Raw genomic sequence first — 22,489 nt, 5'->3', positions numbered from 1 at the left:
CTGTCCCCCTCCACCTGCCCCGCCCAATCTGGACCCTTTCGCAATTCTGCACACCAGAGACCCCACTGTAACACTGAACGAAAACCACCAGGGATAGTGGGAGAGAGAGACAGACGACTCACAGCCCTGGTTCTAAACACTGACAGGTCCTGGCTGCCCCAGCTCACAGGCATCTCCCCAGTGAGGCAGGGGAGTGGGGGGTACCTAAATTGCCTGATGCCGAGAATGGGAGCTGGAGCAGAGAGCATGAGTTTCCTTCTTGAGGTGCGTGGCTTTCACCCTGTGATTGACTGGGGAGGGGGAGGTCAAAGGGTCTCCTGTTTTCTGTTGGGTGCCACACTGAGCAGTTTTGGTAGGATCAATCTGTGAAAACCCCAGCCAGAGACCAAAACCAAGCAAGTGAATCGCAGGCTGGAAGGGAGCTTAGAGGGGAACCTTCTCCTTTCTTGGCTCTGGTTCAGAGAATGTGGCCCAAGGGAACTGGCTCAGCAAGTGTCCTAACTTTGGTTTATGTTGTTCTCTTGGAGGTGGGGAGGATACATTCATTTTCCATTCCTATTGCTGTCTCTAGACTCTTCTAGTGGCTGCCCTTATTTAAATTTTATTTAAGATATAGGAATTTAAGATATACAAATTTAAGATATACAAATTTTATTTAAGATGTACAAATTTAAGATCAAGGAACACGGTGATACTTCCCACTCTGCCCCACCTTCCTTCTACACCCCCTATTCCCATTCTTAAGGTTTTACAAAGATTGATTTTCAGTTTACTTTATACTCATAAGATTAACCCTACACTAAGTAAAGAATTCAACAAGGGACTGGCGCTGTGGCACAGTGGGTTAACGCCCTGGCCTGAAGCACCAGCATCCCATATGGGCACAAGTTCGAGACCCAGCTGCTCCTCTTCCAATCCAGCTCTCTGTTATGGCCTGGGAAAGCAGTAGAAGATGGCCCAAGTCCTTGAGCCCCTGCACCCATGTGGGAGACCTGGAAGAAGCTCCTAGCTTCTGGCTTCAGATCGGCACAGCTACGGCTGTTGTGGCCAATTGGAGAATGAACCATCAGATGGAAGACTTCTCTCTCTCTCTCTGCCTCTTCTCTGTGTGTAACTCTGACTCTCAAATAAATAAATAAATCTTTTTAAAAAAGTTCAAAAAGTGTGAAAATAAAACACTGTTCTTGAACAGTAGAGGCAAGAGCTGTAAACAGTCATGGAATCTCAAACTGTCAATTTCACTCCAATACATAAAGCTGCCTTTTGCCAGCTGCGAAGCCAGCAGCAGCAGCAGCAGGTTGAGCCCTTCCCGTGCTGCCTTCCTTCTGATTCGACAGAAAACACCTTCCTTTAAAGGATACCTCTGATTGGATTGCCCCCACCTGAAGAATCCTGGCTGCTCCTCCTCTCAGGGTCCTTAGATTTCGTTTCATTTTGCCATGTCAATCAGAGCCTGGGCGTCTTTGGAGGCCACTATGTTGCTTCACACACTGTGGAATGTCTAATTACTCCCTACTTATGACCTCCCAGAGACGTCTCAGACACAAGGACTGCAGAATCCCACACATCTTGCACCAAATGTGCTTTTGCTTGGTTGGGGGCTTCATTGCCATTCCACAAACTAACAAGTGAGGTTTTTCCAGAATCCCTTGCACATGTATAAATCATGTGGCTTTATAAATACATCATCTGGAATCATAAATGTTTCTCCAATCATTCCCTGTCCCCCTTCCTGTGCGCCCACTCTCTACCCTGACAGGGTTTCCGTTTTCCTCAAAAAGAAAATGTTTCTTGAATAACGGTGTCTGGCATTTGCTAGCTAGTAGAGCTAACCTGAATAAGGCACCCGTGTTGTCTGCCCCAGTGAGATTCCTGGTATGGTATGGAAAATACACATCAAAGAATCATGTATGATAAATGCCCTGGATGGTATGCTCTTGAAATTTCTTATCACACATCCCTGATTTCATTTCAAGCATTGAGGTTCAAAATTTGAATTTTCCAAGGACTATGAAGCCAGATAGTTAAACCAATTAACAGTGAGCCTGTGTGTGTGTTGCTTTTTCTTGATACTATAAAAGTGGATTCTGATAAGGATGAAAAACGGCTGCTGAATGACATGCTAAATATGGTAACCTACCTGCAATAAAATCGGGCAAAAATGGCTTGTACTACCTATTTTTATCAGCTGTTGTCTAAATGGAGTGGAATAGCAGGTGTTAAGGCTACACGATAGGTTGCATGAATCCAAATGCCTGGGATGGGATCTGCATGTTTTCGTCTTAAATTAGCCATGCCCATTTAGCATCAGCAAATTATGAAACAAATTCCAACTCACCATTTCTCCATCCCTGAAGTGTCCCAGTTTCCAAAGACCCCACGTTCTCTGGCTGATGGCTTCCTTCCGTCTGTGTGGAATCCTCAAGTTGCTTCTATCTGACCCAACTCTCTCACATCAGGGCCTGGAAGCTTCTCTGCTTTCAGACTCGGCTGATTGGATTGGTCACACCTGGATAACACAGTCACAGGTTTGGGGGATGAGGAGTTGGGTGATTTGGGTGAAAGAGGCCATTATTCACCCTACCAGGTCCACATTATATCTGGAGAGACTTCTCTTTTTTATTTTTTATTTTTTTGACAGGCAGAGTTAGACAGTGAGAGAGAGAGCAACATGGAGAAAGGTCTTCCTTCCTTCTGTTGGTTCACTCCCCAAATGGCCGCTACTGCCGGTGTGTTGCGGCCGGCACACTGCGCCGATCTGAAGCCAGGAGCCAGGTGCTTCCTCCTGGTCTCCCATGCGGGTGCAGGGCCCAAGCACTTGGGCCATCCTCCACTGCACTCCCGGGCCTCAGCAGAGAGCTGGCCTGGAAGAGGAGCAACCGGGACAGAATCCGGCGCCCCAACTGGGACTAGAACCGGGGGTGCTGGCACCGCAGGCGGAGGATTAGCCCAGTGAGCTGCGGTGCTGGCTGAGACTTCTCTTTTTTAAAGTTAAGTAATTAATTAATTTTTATTAGAAAGGCAGATCCAGAGAGAGAAATTCATCACTAGTTCATTTCCAAAATGCCTGCTACAGTTGGGACTGGGCTAGCCAAAGTCGGGATCCAGAAACTCCACCCAGGCCTCCCATGTGGGTGGCAGGGAGCCAAGTACTTCAGCCATCACCTGTCGCCTCTCAGGGTGTGCATCAGCAGAAAGTTTGATCAGAAGTGGAGGTGGGACTCAAATCCAGGCTTTTCAACATGGGATGCAGGCATTCCAAGTGGTAGCCTAACCCTCTGCACCACAACACCTGCCTCTGGAAAGCCTTTCTTAGCTTCCAGACATAAGCCACTATGTTGATCATAGTACACTCCTCTTACCCAGGTGAAAACAAGAGTGGAGACAAAACTTTCAGGAGATGCAGCAGAGAGACCAGTCACAGCTCATCAAATGGGGCCTTCAACTCAAAGGAAGCATTTGTGCCTGCCAGCATTCCACCTGGTTCTGATTCACTTCGATATAAATGCCAGCAGCTTAATAGTTGGTTCTTATTGGTGTTTCATATGCCTATCAGAACTTAGAATATTTGATCTAGTAAGTTATCAAATGTGTGCAGTGTGTTAGGTATTATTGAGACAATGGTTTGTGTTGGGAAGAGGCCAATCTAATTTGGACAATTGATCATCCTTGTATTTATGCAGTGCTACCATCAGCACAGAATCAAGCCTGAAGAATTTTACACCAAGTCCACAATCCTTAAATTTTTAACAAAATTTCTCTTTACATGGGTTCTATCAGCTTTTAAATGTCCAAGACTCATTTGCTTGTATTCTATTTATGATAAATGGTGGTAGATTGAAGCATAGGGAATCGAGAACTTGAGATGCTGACATTTTTCACGATAGGATCGAGTAGGATAAAGCAAGTGTACAAGAAATGAAGGCAGGTGCACAAAGACCTGCTTTGTTCTTTATTCTTTCTGACCAGAAGGAACTCGTGACACATGAAATGGAAGATGCCATAAATCAAAGCTATGGAGATGATGGCAAGGCAACAAAGTAATGCAACTGCACACAACACTCCTTGCTCTGCCGACTCCCAGCCCTCCCCACGTGACTTGCTGCTTTCATCACGCATGCCTGCTCAGAGAGAAACAGACCCAGTCCAGCTGGGCATTCGTGGAAAGACCATTATATCCTTAACGTGGACTTTCCTGCTCCGTGTTCAGGAGATCAGTGAAGGGTGCGTTGGCTAGTTTCTGTTGGAAGTGTTGTGCAGCCAGCACAAAGGGTATGTTACTATCCTTCCTGCAACCCTTAACCACAAAAGCAAATTAAATTTGTATCAAGAGGTATTAGAGCAAAGATGTGTTTTCTAAATGATGAAATGCTCTGAAATAATATGATCATGTTCCAAATGTGATTACACGGAGCCCGTAATCTGACATTTTGCCACATAAAGATCTCCACTGAGAAACATAAAAGGATAGGTAAATGAATTCCACTGCCATGCCAGTCCCATTTGGTTATACATCTCCCTGTGTCATGTAAAGTGCATTTGGAGAGAGAGATACATTACTCTTGTCTATTAAAGATACCAGAAATCCCCACCCCCAAACTTTGCTTCAAGCTCAGAAGACTTTTCTGGGGCTGACTATATATATATATATATATATATATATATATATATAGACAGGCAGAGTTAGACAGTGAGAGAGAGAGAGACAGAGAGAAAGTCTTCCTTCCGTTGGTTCACTCCCCAAATGGCCACCACGGCCGGCGTGCTGCGCCCATCCGAAGCCAGGAGCCAGATGCTTCCTCTTGGTCTCCCATGCGGGTGCAGGGCCCAAGGACCTGGGCCATCCTCCACTGCACTCCCGGGCCGCAGCAGAGAGCTGGACTGGAAGAGGGGCAACTGGGACAGAACTGGCGCCCCAACCGGGACTAGGACCCAGGGTACCAGTGCTGCAGGCAGAGGATTAGCCCAGTGAGCTGCAGCGCCAGCCCTGGGGCTGACTGTATTAACAGGCTGGTTCTAGTGGATTTTCACACATTCATGCAGGAATCTGGGCATGAGATCAGCTGTGATGGAACAGCAGCAACAACAGCGTATCAGACATTGGGCCACAGGTTAACAGGACATAGCTCATGTTACAACTCACCAGGGCAAAACTTGTCACTTCAGCATCTCAGCAGGCGTTCTCCTTGACTCTCTGTTTATGTCTGTGATACTTACATAAGCAGTGCAATAAACAGGAATGCGTCCTTCTCTGTCTCCCTTAGCCCAACCCTTCAGGTGGCAGACAGCTAACACTGGATAAGGCAGCACATTGGAAAGCAAAATAATTAAGATCTCAAGAGAAGAAAATCAATTGGGCAGAGCTGGGTAGAAGCTAGAGTATGAGAGAAAAAGATCATGGGCAGTTTATCTATTACAAACTTATCTATCACAAACCTTCCATGGAATGCTGATCCAGTTGGCCTCTCTATTGCTAACTCTGGGCGTGCATCTGTTTTAATGTTTCTGGCAGCCATTCAGCATCTACAGGTTGGTGTTATATCCCAAAACACTCATTTGTTCACAACCTGGAATAATAACTTTTTACTGTTAATTTTTTTTTCTATTTGTTTTTGTGACGTTTAGTCTTTTTCCTAGACTAGATATCTTGGACCGCTATTTTACTTTAAAGCCAAGCATTTACCAGACTGTCAATTTCTTCTAGATGTTGCTCATATTCTCTTAGGCTAGGCCCATGCTGGGTACTTAAAAATTTCTCTAAGGCACTTGAAATAGTGCCTAAACTGGGAAAGACTCATTTTTTTAAATAACACATTTAAAACCATGAAATAAAATTGTAAAAATTGTAAAAGAACTGGAACCATGCAGAGGTAGTTGGAAAGTAAAAGCAAAAACCATTAGTATCAATCGCACGGAAGGTGTTTGAAGATGCCAGTGTGCATGTATGTGAGGGCCCCTGTCTTAGGTAGAAAGTCCCCAAGAGCTGTTTCTTTGTTTTCAATGATCTACGCTCCTCTGAAGACTTTAAAAATGCTGATTGTTGGGGTCAGCACTGTGGCATAGCGGGTAAAGCCGCTGTCTGCAGTGTCAGCATTCCATATGGGCACCGGTTCGAGTCCCAACTGCTCCACTTCTGATCCTTCTCTCTGCTATAGCCTGGGAAAGCAGTAGAGGATGGCCCAAGTCCATGGACCCCTGCAGCCACATGGGAGACCTGTAAGAAGCTCCTGGCTCCTGGCTTCAGATTGGTGCAGTTCCAGCCGTTGCGGCCAGTTGGGGAGTGAGCCAACGGATGGAAGACCTCTCTCTCTCTCTCTCTCTGTCTCTCTGCCTCTCTGCCTCTCCTTCTCTCTCTGTGTAACTCTGCCTTTCAAACAAATAAATCTTTTAAAAAATGCCAATTTTTAAAATGAAGTCCCTTTGGGGGATCTATATTCTATGTTCATCTCAGTCCCTACTGTTTTCTTTTTTAAGATTTGTTTATTTATTTGAAAGTCAGAGTTACACACAGAGAGAGGAGAGGCGGGGGGCAGGGGGGAGGTCTTCCATTGGATGGCTCACTCTCCAATTGGCTGCAATGGCCAGAGCTGCGTTGATCTGAAGCCAGGACCCAAGAGATTCCTCTGGGTATCCCACATGGGCTCAGTGGCCCAAAGAGCTGAGCCATCCTCTACTGCTTTCCCAGGCCATAGCAGAGAGCTGGATCAGAGGAGGAGCAGCCGGGACTTGAACCAGCACCCATATGGGATGCCAGCTCTGCAGGAGGCAGCTTTACCATAGCTACATGGCTACACCATAGCCCCAGACCCAACCCTACTGTTTTATGACTTGCATCCCTCTACGGGCAGGCTTCCTGGCCAGGAAATCAGCAGGGTGGGGAAAACTCTGTCATTCCCTCCCTGGCCACCGTCCTCATTGGCACATCTTCCATTTTCCCTCTTCTGAAAAACTGACATCCACCCAGATGCCTTGGGTTTTGCTGAAAATTATTTATTTGTTTGTTATTTTTTGTTAATGAAGAGTGACAGAGAGAAAGGGAGAGACAGAGAAAAATCTTCATCCTCTAGTTCATTCCCTAAATGCCCGTAGCATCTGGGGTTTGGCCAGGCCAAAGGCAGGAGCCAGAAATTCTATCCAGGTCTCCCACGTTGGGGACAGGAACCCATGTACTTGGACCATCATCTCTGGCCTTCCAAAGCACATTGACAGAAAGTTGGGTGGTAAGCAGAGGAGCCAGGACTTGAACTGATACTCCAAAAGGGATGCAGCCATCATACGCTGTGACTGAAGCCACTATGCCACAACACTTGTCCTGAGATGACTTGACTTTTATTCAAAGAAGAGTGAACAAGTAAATTTGTCCCTTGAGAACAGAATGAGTGAAAACAGCATGTGTGGAAAACTATCTTCAAAATGCAAAGAAAATTTCCATTTCCATTTTGCAGTGTGAGCTGAGTGCACCTGAAGGCAGAGAGATGGCCACATTGCTTTCTTGACATTCCTTCCTCTTGACTGGTCGTATACAACTACTGCTGTTGTTGGCCATGTTCAGTATCAGATGCTATACTGAGTCCTGAAACAATCCGTAAGAAAGAAGATTTTCCCAAGAATAAAGCCAACAATTCTGCTCCCCCATAGCACATGGGCCCATTTCCACCCTGGAAAAAGCGTGCATAGTCCACCATGAAGATGAACACGTGTTACCTTGCAGAGGGAGGGGGAGGGGAAGAAAGCCTATGATGGAGACAATTGCTGACCAGGGAGCACTTCCCCCAGCCCATGAGGGGACAGAACCGGAAAAGAGAAGCTGAAAAAGGAGGTGGCTGAACGGATTTGCCATTCAATATCTGGTTTCATCTATTTTCCATACTCTGCTGCTCATCCAGTGATCTATTTTATTTCCTCTCCAAGAGTAATGAAAATGTCATGTCCAATAACACCAGACAAGAAACAGTGCTTTCACACTTTTCCGAGGCACGCTACTGCTGAGTCTTTCAAGACCACTCTAGCTGTACTCTGTTGGGGGGGAAGAAAGGCCGGTTCTCTAATTCTCCTCCCTTGATATAGAAAAACACCTTCAGCCCAAACTGTTCCTTGGTGACCAATAGAAGACAGCCAATAAGTTTCCTGCAATACCTGGCATTGCCTTCTTGTACCTCCTGTTATCAGCAAATAAGTTCATATCTTCTGGGATGCTGAGACATGTGGACTCCACTCAGTGTGATCACCACACTGCCACCATCCCACACCTACACACATCTCATAATCTGGGGATTATTCGCTTTCATCGGCATCCCTGCTGATAGTGACATTGACGCCAGGCTTGCATCCACAGCCTACATATGGAAAGATCTTCCCCATAAAGAGCCACTACCATAGAATTCTCTGATGCTTGAAATTAAAGGTTGGGTATCAAGGGAACACGAACCACTCAACTCAAGTCAACCTAACCTTCAATTCCTTTTGGTCTGGTCTTCTAACTCTTCTATTTCCTTATAACTGGTGACCTGTCTGCATTTGACCCTGAATTATGACTGAACTTCCACCCCACCAAATTGCTTTCCTTCCTCTGGTTTGCTGGGCAGTTAACACATTTGATGTCTGATAAAATTATGTCCCCTTCCTCTTCAGCATTGCCAACTTCTGCTTGTGCTTGAGACCTCATGATATGCTTCTACGATTGGATCAGACTTGTGGGCTTGGTTAAGTCTTCATTAAGCAATATTCAAGGCTATTATCAACGAATAATGAAATTTTGAATGACTATCATTTTTGGGAGCTGTTAGGCCTGGTGATACTGTAGTGACTAATTCCTCTACTCAGAGAGCTTGGAATACGGCAGGGGAGTCTACACACACAATCAAGGGTACAGCAAGACTGGCTAGTCATGAGCCAACTGGTGCAGCCCAGAGTTTTCATTCAATAACATTCACAGAAAACGCATCAGCAGAGTCTGAATCTATTAGAAAGGGTGTCACACCGTGGGTTGACCCTAAGAGGGAAAATGAAGAAAGGGCAGGATTTGGATAGGTAAAAGGAAGAATGAAACTGAACATTCCAGGCATCATGAATATTATAAGTAAAGGTAGAGAGGTGGGGATGGTGAGGTTGAGTTCTCAGAACCTCAAGATAAGCAAGTGTATCTCACACTGGGGCTGGAGCAGAGGGGAACCTGCAGAACAGCTACATGGGACGTCTGCCTCTTGGTAAGTTTCAGTCTGCAGAAAACAGAAGGTTACTGTAGGCTAGTGACCAGACACATTGCTTAGGGTAATAGAAACCTTTATGACAACCAAACCCCCTAATCTCAGTGGCTTGACATAACATACATTTATTCTCTGCTTATATAAAGTCCAAATGAAATGGTTCGGATTGGACACAGTGGAGCCAAGTTTAATTAAATAAATGACATCATAGCTCAGCTATAGCTTTCTGTCAGCATACATTTATTATAATCTCACTTGGCAAACATCTTCTAAGCACCTACAATATCTGGGGCACTGTTCTTAACTGATGCTGGAGATGCTGACTTAGGCAAAAGACACAGTCTATGCCTTTGAGGATCTCCTGCCTGGTGGGGAAGCCAGACGAGAAGAATGGAGTATTACTTCATCTGCTATGGAGCAGAAAGGCAAGAAGATTGTGGACCCAGAAAGCTCAAAGTAGAACCTTTTAATGGGCATTTACTTGACTGTCCGATAGGAGCAGTTGCTCAACTAAGTTCTTAGAAGAAGCATGACAAGAGCAGGCACTAGGGCTGTCAGTTAAGACCCCAGTTAACATGTCACATCTCACATCAGAGTCCTAGGCTGATACCCAGCTCCAGCTCAAGACTCCAGCTTCCTGCTAATGCTGCCTCTGGGAGGCAGACGTGATGGCTCAAGGAACTAATGTGATTTTGCCTTTCTACTTGGGGGACCTAGATTGCATTATCAGTGCCCAGGTTTGGCCTGGCCCAGCCCAGGCTATTGTGTGTATTTGGGGACTGAGCGAGCAGATGGAAGCTCTCTTTCTCTCTCTGTCTCTCTCTCTCTCTCTCCTATTTCTTTTTCTCAAATAATTTATAAATGAAAGAGGCTGTACTCCTTAATTCACAAACAAAAATAAACAGTGTAAGTCCCCCGAGTTCAGTGAAAAACCACCTGACTTTAGGTCAATTGATTCTTATCACACAGAGACACCTGCTCTTCATAAACAGCTGATTGTTTGCCTTTGCTGTTCAAGCTCAGGTGCTGACTTTTCTGTGTTTTCTTGTGGCATTATGAGAACCTGCATATCCTGCTTTGGGGACCCACTCCTGGATACAACTTCTTCAGTTATAACACCAGCATAAGAGAAATGGGGACAGGGAGAAACTAGGACCTTCTCTGCCCGAGACCAGGTATCTCTCAAATACTCACCTGTCTCTCAGACTCACCTGGCCTTTTGACTGGTCCTTGCACATTGGTTTAGAACATTTCTTCCACTTCTGGTTGGAAAGCATATACTTCTCTTATTCTGATTGAAATTATATTTCTCCTCGGGCCATTTCTCTTTGGCATATTTTGGCACTATCATACTATTTTTACAGATGTACAAGTAGAAATATGGGTTTAGGGTATAGGCTTTGGTGCCAGGCCAACCACGTCCATATCTTGCATAATTCTTTTGTAAGTTTTTTATTTGTTTATTTGCTTAAAAGGCAGAGAGGGAGAGATACAGAGATGGAGAAATCCCTTCTGTTGGTTCACTCCCCCACACACCTGCATCAGCTGACACTGGGCCATCCTGAGCTCAGTCAGCAGCCAGGAACTCCATCTGGGTCTCCCACGTGGGTGGCAGGGACCCAACTACTTAAACCATCATCTGCTACCTCCTAGGGTGTTTATTAGCAGGAAGCTGGAATCAGAAGCCGAGCCAAGACTTGGAAGTCAGACACTCTGATATGGGATGCTAATGTCTGGAGTGGTGTTTAACTTTTACACCAAATACCTGCCCTTTCATAATACTCCTGTTGGCCATGTGGGCAAGATAATGAACTTCTCTGCTTCCATTTTGTAAGGTAGCAATAAAAATAGGACTTACTTCCTTTGATGGAGGGAGCCCAAAACCTCTTTGTTCACTGTGTCTCAGTGATTCTTTTCACTGTGGCCCTAGGAGAAAACAAACACCTAATAGTTCTCTATTAAACACGCCCAAACAACTTAACTATGTATGTCCTAACAACGTACAATGGAAAATATAACACACATAAATTAAAAGAGAAAATGGCAGTTTGAGGTTATTCTTGAACACTATTGCTTACCAATGAGGTGTGTGTACCTGCTGGGCCTCGACACGTCTTCCAGCTTTCCAGTTATTGGGGCCACTCTGGTTTTCTTCTCATAGTGGCTATTCCATCCCAGTAACCACGACCAACAAAGCCCTGTAAAGGCAGAACAGAGTCACAGGGTATATTATGTGATCTAAGGTTGGAACTGTGAGGCAGCTTGAGCTAGAAGTTCCAGTGGCATCCAACAGAAGTTGAGCATCATAGTTCCAGTGGCGTCCAACAGAAGTTGAGCATCATGAGATTTTTCCCTTGACCTCTTCAGTTTTCCACAGAGCTCCCTGAGTTTGCTGTCACAAGCGCACAGTTTAGACTCACAGTTAATTTATACAAAGCACTTAGAATCAAGTTTACTGGGTACTGGCATTCAAAATGTCAGATACTGTGGGGAGCAACTGGGAGCAACCCGGACTGGACTAAGTTACTGGAATTAAGACTTATTCTATGCATCTGCTCTCCCACAATATGGTGCTGGGAGAGCAGAAAACAGCTTCTACGCAGCTGCCTCTTGCCAACTTGAGTGATGACCTCCAGGAGCTGATCCTGCTCCTGATTGGAGGAGAGCAGCGTACTCGGCGTGTGGGGAGCTGAGTTGGGATTGGCGGAGGAGGACTATAAAAGAGGAGAGAGACGGCATGCACCAGGAACATCTAAGGGGAACATCTATCTGAAGGAACACCTGTGCAGCCCCCAAGAGAGCCAGCCGGCGGTGTGCTGCTCCCCTGCAGAAGTGGGGAAAGTGGCCAGGGGGAACCGCCCTTCCACGGAGGTGGAAGGGTCAGTAGCCAACCCGGGAAGAACCAGCAGCAAACCCGGGGAGGGCCGAGCAGACGAAAGAACAGCGCAGGGTCCTGTGTCGTTCCTCCACGAAGAGGGGGAGCGACATAATGGTGCCGTGACTCGGATATGAAGCCTAGGCAGGGCTTAGTGTCGTTCCTCCATGAAGAGGGGGAGCGACAAGATACCAGGGGTCTTCAACAGTTCACAGAAAATGTGTTATTTAAAAACTATGCACGTCCACACAGCAGACTCATAGAATGACAATTGCTTTAAATAACACTCTGACCTCAGAATCAGCCCTTAAGGCTTCTTGGTCTGGCCGCAAAGCCCATGAGGCCATTTCAGGCATGGAAAGCCTAGACATTGTGGCAAAAAATGTTCTACATGAAGGATCTCTGTGAGTGAGACAAAAGCAGAAAAAAGTGGCCATCAAAGAAGTTTGTACTTTTCTCTAAAGGGAGGAGAGAGCTTCTAATTTGCTTATGGCTTTGTCCAAATACTGATGGAGTTTGTGGACTCAAAAGATTTCCATAGCCTAGGTAGCTCATGTCAAGAGCCTTGGGTGGTCACTGACATCATACATAAGAGTGTTAATTTTTAACAACAGGAGTCACTGTGCACTTACTCCCCACGCAGGACCTCTGTCCTCAATGAGTTGTATTATGAAAGTTAACTGTAAAACTTGTTCTCAAACAGCTTTGTGTGTGTGTATATGTGTGTGTGCAAATTGTTGAAATCTTTACTTAGTATGGAGTTGGTGTACAAAGTTACAAAGTTATGGAGTTGGTGTACAAAGTTAGTTGAAAATGAATCTTAATGGAGAATGGAACTGGCAACAGGAAAGGAAGGAGGAGGAAGCCTGGGAGTGTGGGTGGGGAAGTGGGTATGGTGGGAAGAATCACTATATTCCTAAAGTTGTACTTATGAAATTTGTATTCCTTAAATAATAAATTTAAAAAAAACTATGCATGGGTTTTAAAAAAATTTTGCACCAAAAAAGCCTTATCTTTTAATTCATTTTTCCATAACATTTTGTATTACCCTCATATTTGCTTGCTTTATCTCTGATACAGACAAAGACCCACAGAGATAATTTTTTACTTATTTCTAATTTTTTGGTATTTATATTTATTTATTTGAAAGGCAGAGTGACACAGAATGAGGGAGAGACAGAAAGACCTTCCACCTACTGATTAATTCCTCTTGTCTCCAATACTCAGGGCTTGGCCAGATCAAGGCCAGGGGCAAAGAACTCCACCCAGGTCTCCCACACAGGTGGCAGGAATCCAGGTACTTGGGCCATGGTCTGCTGCCTGCTGGATGCATTAGCAGGAAGCTGAATAAGAAGCAGAGGCTGGACTCAATCCCAGGCAAACCAAACAGCAGTTTAAGCTGCTGTGCCAAGTGCCCATCTGGAAGTTTTAGCACAAATATCTTCCTATTAGCAGACTGAGTTTCTAGAAGGTCAAACTTGTCACAAACTGATAGTAGGAAGTAGCAAAAATAGAATTTTCATTTCTGGATCCAAAGATTCTATCACCCCTTTGCAATATACCCTACTTTCTCCTTTTGGTTGAAGACTTAACTTGTTCTGATCTGCTTTAAATTTTTTTTTTCCTTTTTTTGATAGGCAGAGCTAGACAGTGAGAGAGACAGAGAGAAAGGTCTTCCTTCCGTTGGTTCAACGGAAATGGCCGCTATGGCCGGGGTGCTGTACCAATCCAAAGCCAGAAGCCAGGTGCTTCTTCCTGGTCTCCCATGTGGGTGCAGTGCCCAAGCCCTGCCTTCCCAGGCCACAGCAGAGAGCTGGACTGGAAGAGAAGCAACCAGGACAGAATCTGGCGCCCCAAGCAGGACTAGAACCCCGGGGTACCAGCGCCAAAGGCGGAGGATTAGCCTAGTGAGCCTGTTTTTACACATGAATGGTAAGATAGGCATTTTTCTATTAGCTGACACATCTGTGTTTAAGTGTCTCCATCAATGAAGTTTTCTATGTTATATCCATGAACATTTCAAGCTGAAAAGCATAGAAGATAATATATAATTGCTACCAAAACTTTATGGTTGTTTACATTTTGCTGTATTTGTTTTGAATAATACATATATATAAACCTCTGCTTGAACTTGTCAGCCGTCCCTTCTTGCCTTTCTCTCTCTCTCTCTCTCTCTCTCTCTCTCGGAGCTGGGGTCATGACTATACATGTTTGTTCTTTGATTCCACACATACACACTTGGTGTTGGCCAACCACGCAAACCCTGGGAGGCCAAGATGGATAATGTTTACGTTTTCTTCTCAGTATTGTGTGCCCAGTGCCTGAACCTGATAGACAGTCTACAGAGTTTCTGAACAATTACGCAACAATAGAACAGTTGGGGCCAACGCTGTGTGCAAGGGGTTAAAGCCCTGGTCTGAGGTGCCAGCATCCCATATGGGCACCAGTTCGAGTCCCGGCTGCTCCTCCAATACAGTTCTCTGCTATGGCCTGGGAAAACAGTAGAAGATGGCCCAAGTCCTTGGGTCCCTGCACCCACTTGGGAGACCCAGAAGAAGCTCCTGATTCCTGGCTTCGGATCGGTGCCGCTCTGGCCATTGCGGCCATCGGGGGAGTGAACCAGCAGATGGAAGACCTCTCTCTCTCACTACCTCTCTCTATAACTCTATCTTTCAAATAAATAAAATAAATCTTTAAAAAAATAATAGAACAGTTGTTCATAATTATAAAGGTACACATGTGTTGCCATACTATGTCTTCTCTGACAATTTATAGAATTTTTTTGCCACCTTAAGTTTATCAGATTCATCCTATTATCATGTAGAGATGGAGTTCACTCATCTTAAATGCTGCATAATTTGCCCTTGTATAAATAAGCAACATATTGTCTACCTGTCCCCCCAAGGACATCTAGATTTTGCTCTACTGATCCATGAAACACTGATGTGCTAATTACAATGATATTGAGATATTTCCTCATATTTGTTAGGCTGATAAACTTTCTTATTATGATCAGTGTTAAGTGAGGATACTCCAAAAAGTTCCTGAAAAATGAATATTATAAAAAGACTCTGCATGGATTTCAGTATTTTTGGCACCAAAATAAATTTGTTGTTTAACCCCATTTTCTACGTACTCTCTGTAGTGCTCTTGTACATTGCTGGTGGGAGCTTGGCAGTGATTAGGGAAGGGTAAGCGGCTCAGACCCTGTGATGGAACAGCATCACTCCCAGGTGTAGCTTGACAAGGACAAGAAACCCGAGCATGTGCAACCTCAACACTTTGGGCAACAGAAATGTTCAACTCCTTTATTTACACACAACAAAGTTACCTTACATCTTGGTCAAAAAAAAAAAAAAAAACTATTTTATTACAGTCATGGACTTTGTGAGTCAGTGATTCAGAAAGCAAACAATGGGGACAATTGTCGCTAGCCCAAGACTTCTGAAGGACTTGAAGGCTGGGCGTGGGAGGCCTCTGGAAGCATCTCCATGCCCACGTCTGAGAGTTGGTGCTAGCCCTGAGCAGGAATCTCAGCCGATGATGGGAAAAACTACAAGTGACCTGAGCTTCCCCCAGCTTGGTGACCTCAAGCCACTGTGGCAGCTCAGAGCCCCCACAATAGAGAATCCAAAGGGAGCCACATGGAAACCACTCCCGATTTTCGATCTGCTCTCAGAAATCACATGTCATTTTTTCCATCACAGGCACAGGTCAATCCTGATGAAAGGGAAGAAACTTTGACACATCTCTCAGGGGAGGAGAATCAAAAACACAGCATGGGAAACACTGCAGCCAGCTTTGGAAAGAGAAAGTAGCCATTGTAGGGGGGTTGGCGGGGTGGGCGGGGGCATGCAGAGAGGTCTCCCACATATTTCCTGTCTTCCTGTTCACTTCCTCTCTTTTCATCATTTCCATTATATTCTCTGAAACTGTATGAATTTGGATGTCTGTATAAATTCTACATTCTGTATGTATTTGATGCATATGAGACACATGTACTCGGCACACTTGGCTATATCTGTATTTACAACTGTCTCCTTAACTCATACAAAGTTTTACTAAAATGTGTCCATGCATAAAATACCATTTTCATTGGCCTTTGCCATCACACACCATTTTGCCAAACGTGTTTCCTTAAATGTCTTTGTTCTTGAATGATAAACAAGTCAAGCAAGCACATACTTGCACAGCTCCTGCAGGCCTTAACTTGTTCTGCTATACAGAGTTCTCTTTCATGTTGTGGCCCCCTTACTTTTCTGCCAGGTTCTTCTCTTGTTAGAAAAGCCTAGAAAAAATGATTGTTTGTTTCACCATGTTTTGCTACTCTTTGGTAGAAACCATTATCTCATGACTCATGCTTTCTACTTTCCTTGTGCATGATAAATACACTGCTTGCCTGCCTGAGTTACTCAGTATGTTCTGGATAATCTCACCATTTTCTTTCACAGGCTCTCTTACACAGAAATTGTATTTTGGCACACTGCCTTCGGAACTCAGTCGTTAGGTTCTCGATCTAAGATGTTGCACTAGAATCTTTAAGCGTCAGCTCAGGAAGCCCTGGTTTTTCTACAGTAAAGTTGCTTTTCATGAGGGGTTTTCCCAAGTGCTGGGCTCTATTTCAAGGGCCTTTGATAACCTTGGGGATTTTCCCACTTCCTGAGTGGCCCTGACATTCAGAGGTTAGAATTTTACATGAGCGGCCGGCGCCGTGGCTCAATAGTCTAATCCTCTGCCTGCGGTGCCGGTACCCCAGGTTCTAGTCCCGGTTGGGGCACGGGATTCTGTCCCAGTTGTTCCTCTTCCAGTCCAGCTCTCTGCTGTGGCCCGGGAGAGCAGTGGAGGATGGCCCAAGTGCTTGGGCCCTGCACCCCATGGGAGACCAGGAGGAAGCACCTGGCTCCTGGCTTCGAATTGGTACAGTGCTGCGTAGCAGCCAATAGGGGGGGTGAACCAACGGAAGGAAGACCTTTCTCTCTGTCTCCCTCTCTCTCACTGTCTAACTCTGCCTGTCAAAAAAATAAATAAAACATAAAAAAATGTTTGCAAGAATTTTACATGAAGTATGGAATTCAAAGTAGCCTGTCTTTGTGCCCCTACCTCCTCTAGGAACTTCAGGACTTGGTTTGATATTACATTTACAAAATATTTTTAGCCTAATTCATGGTCCCTCTCTTCTCACCTCTCCAATTTCCTGAACCTGTTCTGCCATATTTGCACACGGAAGTTCATCTCCATAATCCTATTTTATGCTTTTCTTAAGGATACACACACTGTCAAAATTTTTTTTGGGGTGGGGGATAGTAAGTACATAAGGAGGAAAGAAGAAAGGTAATGAGCGAAGGAAGGAAGGAAGTGGTAAAAGTGTTTAAATCAAAGATGAGTTGGGTGATCTCAGCCGAGTCAGTCGAGCGCCTCCTGCACAAACTCCCAGACGTCCCCAACCCTCCGTGCCCCTTCATGCCTCTCCACCCCTAGACAAGCAGGTTCTCATGTCTGGAAAGACCTTCCCCTTTCTTCTGATAAAAATCTTCCTCCAAGCGCAAATGTTATTTTCTCTGTGTCAAATCATGGTTCCTGTTTCGAGTATGAAGGTTTTCTCATGGCATACTGAGTTGCTATTTACATGTCTGTCTTGTCTGCCTCTCCCACTAAGTTTCTCAGAGACTGGGCCCAGGTTTTACTCATTTCTGTAACCCAAGCGCCAGACAAATATTTGTACAATGAATGACTGAACGCATGACCTCGAATAATTTACTTGGCTTCTCTGTGCTGTCTGCCTTGTGCAAGGGGACTGATCAGAGTCCCTAACTTAAAGGATGACCTTGAGAATTCAATGAAGAAAACCGGAGAGCAGGAGGCTTGTCACAGTTCATGTTCAGGCAATGTCAATTTCTTGTTGTTGGGTGTATTTTTGCTTTACATCACCAAAATCCTGTCGTCCAAACGGATGCCTTATTGTGTGAGTTTTTCATTCAAAGGCATTTGTCAGGAGATCTAAATAGCAATAGTAAGCACATAGATTTGTTCACCACCACGATGCGATGTCTTGCTGCAGCTTCTCTTTCTATAACAGAAAAGTCGGTTTGCCAAATGACGTCGTAAAGTGCCTACAGGGAAGAAAGATTCAGCATTGGTGCCATGGGCCCACGTCATAAATCCAAGCTCTGCTTGACTCTGGAGTATCTTTCATTTTCTCAGCCCCTGTTTGATCGACAAATGATCATACACAGTCCAGGACTTAAATTTTCTTACGTGACAAACAGGAATAGGCGATTTTTTTTTCTGACATAAGACAGAAGCAGATTTTAGCAATCAGATTTGAACAAAGAAAGTATAATAATGAATATTATGTTGTTTTTCTAAGAGGTGTGTGCAGATAAATATTAAATGACACATAACACAGTATTATCCATTCAGAATTGTTTATATTATCTTAGCAGTAAAGAGATACTAAAGCAAAGTTTTATGTTCTGTGACTATGTCCAATCCTATCTTTCTTTTTTGGTACAGTACTGTTCACCAAGTACACAGTACAAAGGTATTTTTTTAAAGTTTATTTGGGGGGGGGGATATGAGGAAATGTACTTTACTACCTATTTGTATAACTCCTAGCATCAGTTATCAGATTTCCCCAAATGAAAACCCATTGAAAACATGCTTCTGGCCGGCGCCATGGCTCACTAGGCTAATCCTCCACCTGCAGCACTGGCACCCCGGGTTCTAGTCCCGGTTGGGACGCCGGATTCTGTCCCGGTTGCCCCTCTTCCAGTACAGCTCTCTGCTGTGGCCCGGGAGTGCAGTGGAGGATGGCCCAAGTGCTTGGGCCCTGCACCCCATGGGAGACCAGGAGAAGCACCTGGCTCCTGCCTTTAGATCAGCGCGGTGCGCTGGCTGTAGCAGCCATTAGGGGGGTGAACTAACGGAAAGGAAGACCTTTCTCTCTGTCTCTCTCTCTCTCTCACTGTCTAACTCTGCCTGTAAAAAAAAAAAAAAAAAAAAAGAAAAGAAAAGAAAAGATGCTTCTGAGCAACTTCATCCAAGCAAGCAGGAGAAAAGATGCATGGGGTTGGAGAGGTTTGGCTTTCCAAGGCCATGCAACAAATTTGATCACTGAATTCTTAAGTTGCATCAAATATTTCACTTACATTAACAACTGTGATGGATTAACCAACTGTGGCTTATAATTACTGCAATAGCTCAGTAGTTTGGGGCCAAACCATTATATTCCAACACAGAAATTGCTTAACATGCCAGAGACAGAAGAACAATGGGCATGGGCCAAATGTTAAAGGGGTTGAAACAAAAATTTTAGGGTGAAATGTCCTAATTTGATGTCTTTGCAGAAACTCTTCATTAGGGAGATTACACTTTTTTTATAAAAAAGTCCTTTTTTTTGGAAAGACTGATTGATTTGTTTGAAAGTCAAAAAGAAAGAATAAAAGAGAGAGAGAGAGAGATCATCTATTTTTTCATTTCCCAAATGGCCTCAACGGCCAGGGCTGGGCCAGGCTGAAGCCAGAAGCCCAGAGTTCCATCTGGGTCTCCCACGTGGGTGGCAGGGGCCCAAGCACCTGGGCCATCCTCCACTGTTTTCTCAGACACATTAGATGGGAGCTGGATCGGAAGTGGAGCAGCCGGACTCAAACCGGATGCTCCGATACGGGATGCCAGCAGGTGGTATAGCAGGTGACAGCTTAGCTCTCCTCACCACAACGCCAGCCCCAGGAAGTTGTTTTTATTAGTGAGGATAGGTAAGTACAGTTGAAATTGTAAGAGGAGACTTCACAAAGCATACAGAAAGCGGAAGTAAAACATGTTTATTTTTGTGCAAAAAATGAAATTCAGGCGACATAATTATAATATGCATTTTCCATGAGCTTTTGGAAGACCCTCATATGAACAATATCTGAAACTCAACGACTTAACTATAAAGAAAAGGTTATTTCTTATTTTTTTCATTTATGCAACATCCGCTGGGGGCCTGGGAAACTCCAGAAACACAGTCCTCTGTGCGCCACAGGGTGTTTGGCGCTGTGGGTCCCACTACCTGCCCACAGGGCCTCCTCTGTTCTTGCTGTAGCAGGTGCATAGAACACAATAGCATCCACACATGCAGTCAACACCCTCAACCCAGAGATGACACCGGCAATTAGGCGCCTCCCTCCATAAACCCTTCCACCTGCAGCTCACTGGCTGTTTTCACTTGCATGGAAAGATGAGACAGCTACACATCACCGGGAAGAAGTATGTGTCATGGGATTCTGCAGAGACCCGAACACAGTGTTTTCCCCCTAATAGTCACTGCCTATTGAATTAATTCCTGGTTCAACTCGCCAGATCATTTAGCTTTCATACGAGCTTTCCATGTGTGGGCCAGTGGTCATAGGGGTGCCACTAGTGGAGTTTGGATATGTGTGGGCGCCTGAGAACATGGGTGACACAGACAAAGCAATAGTACCTTTCCAAGAGAGGTTGAGAGACGAAGGAAGAGGGTCCCGCCCTACAAGAAGCAGAGAGTTGGGAAGACGGTAGAGTTCAATAGCAGAGCCTCACTCTGGGGGAAGTGTAAGCAGTGTTTGGGTAATATGATGAGCATCGGATGAAAGAGTTGCTCTACTATCAGTTCTTAGAAGCATGGAGGTCCATTTCACTCTGCATTGGGGTGCTCCTTTACAAACAAAATCATGGCAATGCAAGAAACTCTCTCCCAAGAGCTGATTCTGAACAAAGCTTGTCACCCTGAAAGCTGCAGAATCCGCGACAGGAGTGATTAGCACCTTGCAATAAGTGCTGCTGTTCAGGGAGGTGGTCCTTGGAGCCAGGCAATGGTGTTAGAAGCTGGAGAGGACTGGGATCAATTTGGAAATGACAGCGCCCAGCAAAAGCAGAATCAGTAGCCCAGAAGATGGGGACAGTGATCCAAGAGTGTGACACAGAGTGGGATTGAAGCAGATGAGTGGAAAAAACACACGGTGACAACGGAGTGATTGAGCTCACCGGGCATATTTTTGGAAGTTTCTTGCTCAGATCTGTCTTAGCAGGCAGGGGTCCCCTTCCCAGACACTGCTGGGCATGACAGCTGCTCACGATTCACAGCAGGGCCCTCTTTAGAGAATCTCTTGCAACCAGAGGGGGTTCTCTTGCCCAGGAGATTGGCACCCCCTCCTGGAGACAACCTGAACTCAATAGCTGCCTGGCCTGGGGTATAAATCTGCACTTAATCAACCTGTAGGCCACAGGACATACAATTAGTATATGTCAGTAAACTTTCTTTATAAATGGCATACGAAGGGGCAGATGTTTAGCACAGCAGTTAAGACACCGCTCAGGGCACCTGCATACCATATCAGAGTACTGGTTTGAGTTCTGGCTACTCTGCTTCTGATCCAGCTTCCTCTTATTGTGCACCTCAGGAAGCAGCTGGCGATGGCTCAAGTATATGAGTGCCTGCCACCCGTGGGGGAGACCCCAGTAGAATGCCTACCTCCTGCTTTTGACCTGCACTGGCCCTGGGTATTGTGGACATTTGAGGAGAAAGCCAGCAGATAGAAGATCACAGTCTGTCCACACATTTATTTATATGAATTCATCATGATGCACTTGCCTCCAGGCAGGCCCAACCCTGGTCACTGCTCTCAGGCCCACCCCTCCTGTGGGGCTGGGCTGAAGCCACCTTATAATGGAGACCACTGTCCTTGCTTAGTTTCCATCTCCGGCATGATCCTCTTCTTTCCTGTGAACCTGAACAGTCTCTGTTTCCAGAGAGCTCAGCAGAAACAGTGAAACAGCATGAGAAGTTTCCATGGAGCACAGAGAGTAAGGCCATGAGCTTCTTCCAGGGGACAGCACGTGCGCTAAGATCCGTAGCACGAGCGGACGCTTCCCCTCCCCCAAGACCTGGCTCAGCTCAAGCAGCTGCGCTCTCCCCGCAGCAGCTGGTAGACCAGCTCCAGAGCCACCAGACTTCCTGGAATCCCTCCCCGCCACGCCATCACCCACAGTGACACGCTCTGAATTTCAGTGCTACTCATTGTGTCTGGATTTGGCGACTTTTCCTTCAATACTCTGACAACTTCAACGTCTCCATGACTTTTCTAAATAATTCATTCTTCTAAGAATAGGCATGTCGTGTGTCAGACAGAGGGCTAAAAATTAGGTTTCCAGAGATAAGCAAGACATGGCCCTAGCTTCCGGGAGTGCGGTAGAAAGATGATTTATGCAGGCGCCACCCAGCTCAAGACATGAAGCCGCTCAGCTGTCTCCATTGTTCTCTCTGTCCTCAGATGCAACCAGTACCGTGTTTGGTGTTTATCATCCATCCTTTGCTTCTGGTACACGTGCTATACATAAATATAATCAATCTACAGGTGGGTGCTTGAAATAGCACTCAAGACTCCACATCCCT

At 45.3% G+C, this 22,489-nt stretch overlaps 1 long non-coding RNA gene across 7 annotated transcripts in view; it reads right to left on the bottom strand.

Annotated features, from left to right (window-relative positions):
• Positions 1 to 4,695: 4,695 nt before the first annotated feature.
• The window catches only part of LOC103352215 (uncharacterized), a 58,136-nt gene continuing 40,342 nt past the window's right edge, over positions 4,696 to 22,489 (bottom strand). For 2 of the 7 annotated variants that reach the window (XR_011383053.1, XR_007914079.2), the window contains 3 exons: positions 11,302 to 11,404; positions 11,065 to 11,132; positions 4,696 to 5,567 (listed from right to left, as the gene is read on the bottom strand). This is a non-coding gene — a long non-coding RNA (uncharacterized lncRNA). Of the gene's footprint in view, positions 11,133 to 11,284; positions 11,405 to 22,489 lie in introns of all 7 variants that reach the window. The other 5 variants (XR_011383054.1, XR_011383055.1, XR_011383057.1 and 2 more) reach the window with 5 other exon arrangements.

This window comes from Oryctolagus cuniculus, chromosome 16 (assembly GCF_964237555.1).
Source record: "Oryctolagus cuniculus chromosome 16, mOryCun1.1, whole genome shotgun sequence".
NCBI classification, from domain to species: domain Eukaryota; kingdom Metazoa; phylum Chordata; class Mammalia; order Lagomorpha; family Leporidae; genus Oryctolagus; species Oryctolagus cuniculus.
Note: the sequence above shows the minus strand (reverse complement) of the source record. Positions and strands in the feature narration are given on the sequence as shown.